Source organism: Theropithecus gelada, chromosome 13, assembly GCF_003255815.1.
Source record: "Theropithecus gelada isolate Dixy chromosome 13, Tgel_1.0, whole genome shotgun sequence".
In the NCBI taxonomy this organism is placed as follows: Eukaryota; Metazoa; Chordata; class Mammalia; order Primates; family Cercopithecidae; genus Theropithecus; species Theropithecus gelada.
Window position 1 is genome coordinate 2,453,564 of NC_037681.1, and position 13,082 is coordinate 2,466,645.

Sequence of the window (13,082 nt, forward strand, 5' to 3'; positions counted from 1 at the left end):
TTCCTTCCTTCCTTCCTTCCTTCCTTCCTTCCTTCCTTCCTTCCTTCCTTCCTTCCTTCCTTCCTCCCTCCCTCCCTCCCTCCCTCCCTCCCTTCTCCTTCTCTCTTCTCCCTTCTCCCTTCTCCCTTCCCTTTCTTTTCCTTTCTACTTTCGTTGTTACCTACAGTTCCTAGAGGAAGGATCCTGTCTTGAGGGGTGGCTGGGGCAGGGTACTGCTCTCCCTGCTCTGTGCTCTAGTGGCCGGGTGGCTCAGGTCCAGCTGCCAGGTCACATTTCCCAGGGAATGGCATTGTGTCTTCCTAACAAGAACAAAATAGGTGCTTAGTAAATATAAGATGACTTCAGCTTTTAGTATATGTGTAATCATAAATAAAATTTGTTTAAAGCCTGAGCTATTCTGATGTTCTCACTGGCTAGCCAAACTTAAAATGCATATTTGGGCTTAAATTTCCCACCAAGGGTGTTACTAGCTTCTTTATTGTTGCAGCTGCTTTTTGTTTTGTTTTTGAAAGTTTAAAAAAATACACAAGGGGCTTTTACTTACGAAAGATGGAGTAGAATTATTTTTACCTATTTCTCTCAAGTAAAATAAAAACCCTGGACATTGCACTTAAAGCAAACTTACGAAGACTCTGGAGGGTGGAGAGAAGAAGGCAGACCAGTTAGGAACACTGGGACCCAAGGAGAGACCCAGCGGTGCATTCCCCGGGGTTTCTTTTTGCCTCATCCATTCCAGACTTGGTTCTGGAGAAGTTTGTCAACCCGGAAACACCAAAATGCCCAGACAGACAAAAAGCCCTAATAAAAGCTGGCTCTCTCTAGTCAAAGGAGAAAGAAAGAGGAAGCCCAGTAAAACAATTCTTAGGCAGTAACTGCTCTCTCCATTCATACACCATGACAAAAACCCTAACTTCTCCTTCCTGAGTGGCAAAAGAGGAAGTCCGCTGAGATGAGTTTAAACGAGATACAAAGCCTCATAACACAATACTCCAAAGTCCAGATTTCAACTGACAACCACACATCCCACCAGGAACCAGGGAAACCAGGAAAATCTCAGCCTTAATGAGACAAGTAAGAAGTGTTAATACTGACATGACAGAGATGTTAGAATTATCTGACAAGAATGTTAAAGCTGCCATCATAACACATCAAACTCAACAACACCATCAATGAGTAAGATCATAAATCAACATTGCTAGAAAACTCCAACCAGCACCAGCAGAATTCACATTCACGTGCCCATGGAACATATACCAAAATTGCCATATACTGGGCCATGTAACAAACCTCAACAAATTCAATAGAATTGAAATCACACGGAGTGTGTTCTCTGACCACCTGGAATCAAACTGGGCATCAATAATAGAAAAATAATGGGGAAAATGCCAAACCCTTGGAAACAAAACAACACACTTCTAAACAATCCATGGGAGGTTTCAAGGAAAAGAAACAATTATATATTGAATAGAATACAAATGAAGATGAAACATATTATAATATCAAGAATACAGCAAAAGCCCAAAGAAATGAAAACCTATCCCAGAAAAATGAAAACTTACGTCAGCACAAAAACGTATACAGTACACAACTATTTATAGCGGTTTTATTTGTGTTAACAAAAACTAGAATCAGCCAAAATGTCCTACAATAGATTAGTGGTAAGACAAACTGTGGTACATCCATGCCATGGAATATTAGTATTAAAAAGTAGTGAGTTGGTCACAGTGGTTCATACCTATAATCCCAGCACTTTGTGAAGTAGAGGTGGGAGAACCGCTTGACCTAGGAATTTGAGACCAGCGTGGGCAACATAGTGACCCATGTCTCTAAAAAAGATAAATAAAAATTTAGCTGTGTGTTGTGTCCTGTGCCTGTAGTCCTAGCTACTTGGGAGGCTGAGGCAGGAGGATGCTTGAGCCTAGGAGTTCGAGGCTGCAGTGAGTGATGATCTCACCACTACACTCCACCCTGTGTGACAGAGTGAGACTCTGTCTCTAAAAAACATAAAAAATAAAATAGTGAGCTCTTGATACACATGACTTGAATGGATCTGAGGGGCATTATGCTGAGTATTATGGTCACATATTGCATGATTCCATTTACATAATGTTTTTGTCTTTTCAAAAATGTTGCAAGGGGGTACTTCTTGGTTGCAGGGTGTGTGCATTTTTCAATTTACAAATTGGCCTCAAATTCATGTATTAAGTTTACATCCCCACATTTGCAACGATAGCTCCTCCATGGAGTTTCCTCACTCTACATCCTCTCCAATACTTGATATTATCAGGCTTTTTCATTTTTTTCCAGTCAAATGGGCAACACATTGTATTTTATTTTTGATTTAATATACATATTTGTGTTTTCTGACCACTCATGAGGTTGACCATGGCTATTGGAGTCTCATCTGTTGTGAATTGCCTGTTCTTAAGGTATACCCACTTTTTTATTGAGTTGCTTATTTTTTCGCTATTGCATAGAAGTTTCCAATCTTTGTTCCCTCCTCTTATTCTTTAATAACAGAATCCCAATCTTTTACAGGGCAACAGTGTCCCAGCCAAAAATCTGATTCCTCAGCTCCTTTTCAGTTAGGACTGTTGAGACATAATCTGAAATCTCTTGTGCATTTCTGGAAAAATTTTGCTTGATTGACAGAGGCAATGCTGCTTATTTATCCTTTGTGTTCTGTCTTCTTCTGTCTGGAACTTGGCAGAAGCACCATCTTACAGGATGAAAGTCACAAGCTAGAGTGGAGAAGCAGGCAGGGAAAGGACCTGGGTCCTGCAGCAGCTGTCTAGTTCTGAAACACCTGCCTCCGGAGTCAGTCTTGGTGAGAAAAATGTACCTCTTTATCTGATCAAGTTCATCTAGTTAGATTTCAACTACATGTAGCTGAGTGAATACGGATGAATACTGAATAATGAATACTGGTACACCTTTCCAATATTTTCTCTTAGAGTTCTGCATTGAAGTTTTTAAATAAGTTTAGTCTGTACCTTTCTTTTTCATTTTCAGTCTTCAATTTTGACTTCAAGCTAATTCTAGCCCTATGATGTGATTTATGCTTCTAAATAATGGTATTTACCCTCTTTCGCTATTCCCTGGAATTGGAAAAAACATAGGTATTTATTTATTTATTTATTTATTTATTTATTTATTAGGTTTTGGTAAAACTTAACCGTATGTTTAACAGGAGCTGGACTTTGATTTAAGCAAACTTAGGGTAGAAACAGTTTGAAGACAATCAAGGAAATTTGAATAAGAAATGGGTATTGGATATTAAGGAATCACTCTCCATTATGCTAGAAATCATAATAGAATGGTGGTTATTTTTTAAAAGTCCTTGTCAGTTGGCAATATATTAATGATTGACTGAAAAATACTACCAGCGTCTGTGTGTGAGAGGGTGAGGGAACAGTAATTGGTTGGGGGGCGGTAGTTGAAACAAGATTGGCAAAATGTTAATTTGTGAAGCTTAGGGTTCGTTTTACTATTTGTGTATATTCATAAATGGTTGAACGTTCCTATAAACATTGAAAATGAAAATAAAGTGGTTTCACGTTGCTGACTGTGACTGTCACACTCTGTCAGCAGATGGCAGTGTTGTATAAACCATGAGCCTCCACAGGCCTAATGGATCATTGTGCTTGCTAAGTAACAAAAGCAATGACACAGGTCAGATTTTATTGCTTTTAGACAAAAGGGCATGGTAAGATTTGCAGAGTAAAGAATAGGTACAGAGTAATAATAAATTATTTTTAAAATTCTAAGTGATTCACTAAAGTCTTATAGAGAAGTTAGGTAGAAAACTACATAAAATCCCCATAAACCTATGAACTTATTACAATTATAAAATCATTTGGCCTTTCTCTCTTTCTCAAAGTCTCCTCTTATCTGAAATTTAAATCAGTATTTTCATACATACATATTTGCAAAACCTACTTGGAATTTACTGTAAAACCTTATATGATAAACATAAATATTATTCTGTCATTCTTTTTACCCAGCTTTTAACTGGCATAGTTCAATCTATGAAAAGAGCTCCATATTTTAAAAGATTTTCTAGTTATGACAACAGGCAACATTTCATAGATGATAAAATGTCTTATCAACTAATACCATTGTATTTTAACTTAGGTTATGTACAATAGCTTTAAGAACCAGTTGTAGAATTTGATATATAGAAAATAATATAGACCCTGTCACTGGACAAACTTATGGTGGAATCATTTTTTGTGTTGTTGTGGAAAAATTATTCTTTCTGAAACCCTGTTTGGATTTTTTTTAAAGCCTATAATTTGGGCATCCTTATAAAGTAGTGAAGTCTGAAATTAAACAATCAATGTAAGAGAGCTAGTTTCCTTTCTCGGCAAGAGAATATGACTCTAAAATTTATGGCCAAGTTAGACTATTTCTATCTTGCCTCTTTCCCCTAAAATATTTGGGTTTAATTAAAAATTTACAAAGAAATTAGAAAAATAAAAGTAAAAATAGAAATTCAAATTGAGATAAAATAACAGTGGTAATCAAAATCAACCCCTATTTTGATCTAGAAAAGAAAAGAAAAAAGATAATTTGGACATCGTAAAAATTAAACTTCTGCTCTTCAAATGGCACATTAAGAAAATAAAAGGCGCCACATATTGGGAGAACATATTCATAAAACACAAATGTGAGAAAGAAATCGTATGCAGAATATACAAAGAACTCTCATAGTCCATAGTAACAACACCCCAATAAAAACTTGACCAAAAATTTGAAAGGATATGTCATCAAAGAAGGTATATAATGAAGTTACAATACTAGGCTCGAGCAAGTGGAACCCTCATACACTGCTAATGGGAGTGCGAAATAGCACAGCCACTTTGGAAAACAGTTTGGCAGTTTCTTATAAAGTTCAACATACACCTACCAGATAACTCAGCAGTCCCAAAGCTAGGAATTTACCCAAGTGAAATGAAATCCTGAGTTCACACAAAAACCTGCATTGAAAAGCTTACAGCAACTTTATTCTTAGCAGCCAAGAATTAGAAATGACCTAATGTCTTTAAATTGTTAACTAGATAAATGATCTGTGGCATATCCACAAAATGGAATACTACTCAACAAAAGACAGTGAACTAGTGATATATGAAACAGCATGGATGAATCTCAAATGCGTTCTCCTAAGTGAACAAAGTCAGACTCGAAAGGCTTCACACTGCATGGTTCCATTTATATGACATTCAGGAAGAGGCAAACAATTGGATCAGACAAAAACCAGTGGTTGCCAGGGGCTGGGGGTGAAGGAAGGGGCACAAAGGGACGTTAAAGGGTAATTGACCTGTCTTATATCTTGAATGTGGTTGTGGTTTCAGAGCTATGCATTTGCCAAAACTTATAGAAATATACACGAAAGGGTGGCTTTTATTGTAATTTATACCTCAGTAAACCTCACTTAAAATAACCAGTTTTTGATTGATCACAAAATCTGGTTCTGAGCTTCTTGGAAACTGACTAAATGAAGATAATGTGTTAAGTTACATAATTTTCGTCTAGGGGAAAAATTCTAGTTTCTAAGTGTGACTGAAGGTTTTCCTGGGATAAAAGTTGAAGACAATTTCTATCTTGGGGCATTGCATAGGAACTGCTAAAAAGATAATATTGCGGGCATTGCATAGAAACCGCATTGGATAATACTCTTAGTAGTAATTTCATAGAGAATAAAAAACAGAATTCGTATGACTTTATTTTTACTTGTATAAATTTAGGTGGTACAGGTGCAATTTTGCAACATAGCTATATGGTGTAGTGGTGAAGTCTGGGCTTTTAGTGTATCTATCACCTGAATCATGTACATTGTATCCATTTAGTATTTTCTCATCACTCAACCTCCCCGACCCTTCCACCCATCTCAATCTCCAGTGTTTATCACACCACACTCTATGTCCATGTGTACACATTATTTAGCTCCCACTTATAAGTGAGAATATGTGACATTTGACCTTCTGTTTCCGAATTATCCACTTAAGATAATGGCCTCCAGTTCCAACCACATTGCTGCAAAAGACATGATTTCATTCTTTCTTTATAGCTGAAGAGTATTTCATTGTGGTATGTATATATACACACACACACACACATCATGTTTTCTTTATCCAATCATCTGTTGATGGACACTTGGGTTGATTCCATATCTTTACTATTGTGAATATGGCTGCGATAAACATGTGAGTGCAGATATCTTTTTTATATAATAATTTATTTCCCTTTGGGTAGATACGCAGTAGTGTTAATGCTGAATCACATGGTAGTTCTATTTTTAGTTCTTTGAGAAATCTCCGTAGGGTTTTCCATAGAAGCTGTACTAATTTACATTCCCACTAATAGTGTATAAATATTTGCCTTTCTCTGCATCCTTGCCAACACGTTATTTTTTGATGTTTTATTAATAGCCATTCTGACTGCTATAAGATAATATCTCATTGTAGTTTTAACTTGCAATTCTCTAGTGATTAGTGATTTGAACATTTTGTTTTTTGTATGCTTCTTGGCCATTTGTATACTGTTTTAGTCTGTTCTTATGCCGCTAATAAAGACATACCCAAGATTGGGTAATTTATAAAGAAAAAGTGGTTTAATTGACTCAGTTCCACATGGCTGGGGAGGCCTCACAATCATGGCAGGAGGCAAAGGAGAAGCAAAGGCACATCTTACATGGAGGCAGGCAAGAGAGTGTGTGCAGGGGAATTCCGCTTTATAAAATCATCAGATCTCATAGGACTTATTCAGTATCATGAGAACAGCATGGGATAAACCTGCCCTCATGATTCAATTACCTCCCACCAGGTCCCTTCCATAATATGTGGGGATTATTAGAATTTAAGGTGAGATTTGGGTGGGGACACAGAGCCAAACCATATTATATACCTTCTTTTGAAAAATGTCTATTCGTGTCCTTTGCCCACTTTTTGGTGGGGTTATTTTGTTGTTGTTGTTCTTGAATTGTTTGAGTTCCTTATAAATTCTAGACATTAGTTCCCTGTAGAATGCATAGTTTGCAAATATTTTCACTCATTCTGCAGATTGTTCACTCTATTGATTATTTCTTTTGCTGTTCAGAAGCTTTCTAGTTAAATTAAGTCCTGTTTGTCTATTTTTGTTTTTGTGCCTGTGCTTTTGATATCTTAGTCCCGAATTCTTTGCCTAGATCAATTCCAGAAGCATTTTCCTTAGGTTTTCTTCTAGTGTTTTTGTAGTTACAGGTCTTATATGTAAGTCTTTAATCTGTCTTGAGTTAACTTTTGTATTTCGTGAGAGATAGAGGTCTAGTTCCATTCCTCTGCATATGGCAATTCAATTTCCCCAGTACTGTCTATGGAAAAGGATCCATATGACTATTTCTTGTATAAATGTTGAATGTGAATAGAGAGCATCAGATGGTAAAGCTGGTATGTGGCTTGGGGATCAGGTGGACTGTCCATCTGGTGGTCTCAAAGGGTGGCCTCCTAGGTATTCACCTTGATGAAGCTAGCAGAGCTGAGGGCACACTTTTATGCTTGTGTGCTCACGAACCCTTGGATGTAATTTCAGAGCTGGATAGATTCTACTATTGCAAACCAATATGTTGATGTATTCATCTGCACCTAGAAATCTAACCATCCTGTAAACTTGACGACGGCATCCTCTGGCCAGCATGTTTCTTCCTAGTTGGAGGCGTGGTATGTTCAATGGAGCATCAACTTAGATACGGAATTACAATCCTAACTCTGCATCTTATGAACTAGGTGTGACATTAGGTAAATTACTTAACTTTCCCCAAGCCTCAAATTTCTCATCGGAAATGTGGAAATAATAACATTTGTCATATAAACTTGCTGTGAGGAGTAAATAAAATAATGTTTATGAATTACTTAGCATAATCCCTGGGCATGTAATTTCTTGGTAAGTACTAATTTTTGTTGGTTAGATCCAGTTACAGGGGAAGCAAATTTACAGATACGTGGTTCATGACCAACAGGTTTCCTGGATTATTGTCTTACACACGGTAACCAGACTGATCTTTAAAAATCACAAACAAGAAACAAACCAAGTTATTCCACTGCTTAAACTCTCTGAAAGTTTCTTATTGCACTTGGAAACTCATTGTCATGATCCCTAGGCCAACATCTGTGGTTCTCACCCTTGGCTACTGTGCACAGAAACTCCTGGAGAACATTGAAAACTGCTGGTGCCCAAATTGATGCCTAGAGATTCTGAAGAGGCTGGTCCATGTGGGGACTGGGCACTGCGACTTTTATGAGCTCTCTAGATGTTTCCAGTATGATCTTGCCCTGACCCCTCCCTCCTGTCTAACTGTGTTTCTTATTGGGCCTTCTCTCCTTCCCTGCTCCTATGACTGGAACCTCCCTTTTAATCTTTGAATGCACTGAGCTCTCCCTTCAGGACCTAAAGCCTCTTCATTACTGAGTCAGGTGCTACCACCCCTTCCATGTCAAGCTCACATTCCATCTTCATTATGACTCTGGCCTCTGGTCAGAACCTGGGGTGCTCTTTCCCTTCAGGAAGCTGGGGCTTGGAGGCTCGGGACTTCACCATCAGTCTTTTGTTCCTAGTTGTAGTTGGAATCTCGTGCATTTTCATGTACAGATTACACCATTTGCAGGGCCCATCTGGTCTTCACAGTGAAGAGAGAAGTCTTAGCTGTTCAACAGTCATGTTGCTTGCTATTGGAGCCCCTGATATGTGGCCCAGACTATGGTGAGGCGAGTGAGGCATTGCCTTGGTCATAAAATTTAAGGAGGTCTCCCAAACTCAATAGTCAAGATAAAGAATATTTTAATGCAATATTTAAGCAATTAAATTAATGCAAAAAATCCATGATTAAAAAAATCAGAATTTAAGTCAATTACAGGTCTATTAGTGAATAAAGAGATAGCAATAGGGACTGCTTTATTTTACTGTATTTTATTTATTTAAACTTTTTTTTTTTAAGATGGAAGTCTCACTCTGTTGCCCAGGCTGGAGTGCATTGGCACAATCTTGGCTGACTGCAACCTCCACCTCCTGGGTTCAAGCAATTCTCCTGCCTCAACCTCCCAAGTAGCTGGGATTACAAGTGCCTGCCACCACTCCTGGATAATTTTGTATTTTTAATAGGGACGTGGTTTCACCATGTTGGCCAGGCTGGTCTTGAACTCCTGACCTCAAGTGATCCACCCACCTTGGCCTCCCAAAGTCTTGGGATTACAGGTGTGAGCCAACACGCCCAGCCAGGGACTGTTTTGTATTTGTGGCTGAGGGGGATTTGAGGGATAATTTGAGTCTCTTCTGCTTTCTGGGGTTGTTTCTCAAACTGCTTTATGGGGATTTCCAACGATGTAAATTTTGTGATGAAAATATTTTATAGTAAAGCACACATGGCCGTATTGCGGAAAGAAATGCCAAAATTTTATGAAATTTTAAAATAAATCAAGCTCAACTACTGCAGAAGCTGAGGTAGGAGGATCGCCTGAGCCTGGGGGTTGGAGGTTACAGTGAGCCGTGCATTCGAAAGCAGAACAGAATCAAATTATCCCTCGAATGCGCTACAGCCACAATATAAAACAGTCATTACTGGTATCTCTTTATTCACTAGATAGATCCTGAATTGTCTCGCTCCGTCGCCCAGGCTAGAGTGCAGTGCGAGACCTTGTCTCTAAAACAAATAAATAAATAAATACAAAAACAAATACAAACAAAAACAAGCTCAAGACTTTGAAGAAATGGTACCCCAGAGCTTTGAGAATAGACTCCCGAGTTACACATATTTTCTTCTTTCTGCCACTAGGTGGAGGCAGTGGAGCGGGTTGAGAAGCACTGTCATATAGCTTGTAATTAAAGAACATCAGAGTGCCAGCGGAGTTGCTATAAAGTGCAGAGCAGCTACTCTCGTGCTGTATACTTGGTCGCGCATGAGAGAGAAGTGAATGGGAGGGAGGCTCGAAACTATGGGAAGAGCCCTAAGAATCAGGTCTGATGAACTTACATAATCGGCCTTGCACACAACTTTTCTGGCTGAACCTACACTTCCCATAAGTCACATGCAAATGTTGGAAGGAATGTCTTTGTGAGGTTCTTTCTAGCTTGTACAGTCTGAGCTATTTTAAAGGAGAAATGCTGACGAGCAATCGTCCTTGGAATTTGCAGTGCATAAACTTGACCAGCAGAGGGTAGCAGTGCCCACCCCTTTTAAGGAGTAACCTTCCAAATTTTCTACTGCCATGGGAGAGTTCTGAGCCTACAAATGAGGCAGCGTTTGGACCACTTAATAACAACCAACCCTAAAAGTAAATTTTCTTTTTATTAAACGTTTTAATTTTACATTCGTAAACAGAAAAGAAATCCTTATTGTGTTGGCTCTGGGATACCACTTTCTTGGTTCAACTCCTTCTTCCTTGACCACTGCTTCTAAGTCTCCTGTGATGGTTTCTTCTTATCTCTTTGACCTCTGCTTGTTGGGTTACCTACCAGGGCCCAGTCTGCCTTCATTGATTTAACTCATCGCCTAGTAACCTCGACCTGTTTCCCACATTTGCATCTTCAGCCCAGACTATTTCTCCAAACTCCAGAATCACATATATTCATCCACCTGTCCGAGGGATATTACCAGTTAGAGGTCTAGCAGGTATCTCAAATGTCTAATATGTTCAACTCTAAGCCCTGATTCCCACCTGCCTTCCCTGCCTCAGAAAATGTCCTTCCAAATTCTCTAGTTGCTCAGGTTCAAGCACTTGCAACCACCTTGATTTCGCATTTCTCCCATGCCTCACATCCAATATGTTAACAAATGCTATTTTTTCTACCTTTGAAACATGACCAGAATCTGACACTTTTCACCACAGCTGCCACTGGGCCTCTTGACTGCTATTAAGAAAGGAGGTATGTTCTGGTTTGTAAAGATTATTAAAAGATGTTAAATTGGGACTTTAAAAAAAAAATTTGTTTTGTAAGGAATCTCAAAGGCCGAGAATAATATAATAGATATTGTGTCCTCTAATGGAACGATTCATTTTCTCTCCTCCTCCACTGCCTTTCTGGGGATGGTGGAAATATTGGAGCATTTTCAGAATAAGAAACAATTTTATTGCTGTTCACCAGATGTCAGGAGGGTGTGGTGTGGTGGGCCTGTGAGTGGACCGTTTAACCCTAGAACTTAGAAACTAGGGTCCCTGTGGAGTACAAACCCTAATAGGTCTTGGTGAGTAACAGAAGAGATAAAAGAGAGCTCAGTCCGGTCATAAATCCTTTGACCAGTTGCCATCTATTGCCATGAGAAATTCCCCAAGAAGGCACCCACCTCTTTTGCAGACAATTCTGTTTACTAGATTCTGGAGGATTCGTTATCATCGTATGATAGAATTACCTTCTAGTTGGATGGTGCATTAGTCAGAATTCTTTTTGCAAGTAACGTAAGTCAGCTGTAACACATACAACTAGAAAAAGAATTAGAGAAAGAAAAGTAGTTATACTAATGTGAAAGAAAAAAATAAACCTCAGGACCCCAAAATCACTAAGCCAAAAAGGAAAGTCAAGTTGGGAACTGCATCAGGCAAACCTGCCTCACATTTTATTCCTAAATAAGATAGCTACAAAAATAAAAAGCTACATAGCTCCCTCACAATTTTCCCACAAGGGAATTCCTTGTGGACAAAGAAAGGACTGAACTCAAAGTCGTCCCTCTGTTCACTTCAGACAAATGCATATGCATTGCTGCTTCTGCCCTATTGTTTCAATAAGCCAGACTAAAGCATAGATGGGTATTTCTCTACCCACCTTTCATATGTGAATTGTATATTCAGTGAAAGGCTGATCAGAGACTCAAAATAATGCAACCCCATCAGGAAGCCCCCTTCCCTGCCTCGAGTTGTCACGCCTTTCCAGACCGAAGTGATGTACATCTTATACACAATGATTGATGTTTCTTGTCTCCCTAAAATGTATAACACCAAGCTGTGCCCTGACCATCTTGGGCACGTATAGTCAGGACCTCTGGAGACTTTATGATGGGCTTCACCTTAACCTTGGGAAAATACACTTTCTAAATTAATTGAGATCTCTCTCTGACACTTTGAGTTTGCACTAGGTTGCTCAGAAAGACACAGGGAAGGCTGTAGATCCAGGATGGGGCTATGCAGGTGGAAAATGTACCCTTGATCATGTCATTAAACTAGTCCAGGGATACACCCAAAACATGCTCAGCAGTGTGAGGCTGCAGCGTGCACTGGTGACATGATTGCTTATGGACTTGGTCTCATTGCTAATGTGAGTCATTTTCTTGATTACTTTTCTCAAATTTGGGTGAGGTGAATCTGTAGCTCCACAAGATGGTGTAACAGGGGGCAATGTGAAGCCATGTAACCTTATCAAACATCTTTTTAGAGTGTCCATTTTACTTGAATGTTTCATGGAAAAAAATTATATTGAAATTTACACACACATAAAAGGCACAAGTTGTAATATTTACTATGAGAAGAAAACATGATTTAAAAGATAAGCTTCAAACTGCACAAATAGCAGCGGGGGAGACGAAGATAGTTATTCACTTCCCTCTGCAGCTTATTGTGAACCATGAGAAGCCCCATCTTAAAGCGTCTGATGAAATACACTGATTTATAATAGCAGATTTGTGCATGTATCTTATTTTAGCCTTTTCTGCTAGACTTTGGGTTGGAGAAGTGATGTGAGAAGGTGGAAAGAGCACAAAATTAGGAGTCAAAAGGCCTGGTTTTAACCTCAGCTCTGCCAGAAACTAAATAAGTGACCCGGGTTAAGACATTTCTATCTGTGCCCTCTAAGATATTTCCTTACATCAAATAATGCAATAGATAATTTCTATGATTCTTTTTGGCTTTTAGTCTGTAAGTCATTGGAATGGAGACATTAGGCGAGCTTTCTTCTTTGGAGCTATAGAACATTAGTGTGATCGCCAGAAGGCACAAGATCCCGTGGTGATATAGGAGTATAGGAAATGAACAAAACACAGTCTTCTCTCACTCACTTCTCTCACAGTCTTCTCTCACTTCTCTCTCTCTTCTGTCTTTTATGTATTTATATTATCCATAATA

The 13,082-nt window shown here is 38.8% G+C and overlaps 1 gene segment (V, D, J or C); it reads right to left on the reverse strand.

Moving 5' to 3' along the window:
* The window catches only part of LOC112604943, a 315,492-nt gene that overhangs the window by 14,151 nt on the left and 288,259 nt on the right, over positions 1-13,082 (reverse strand).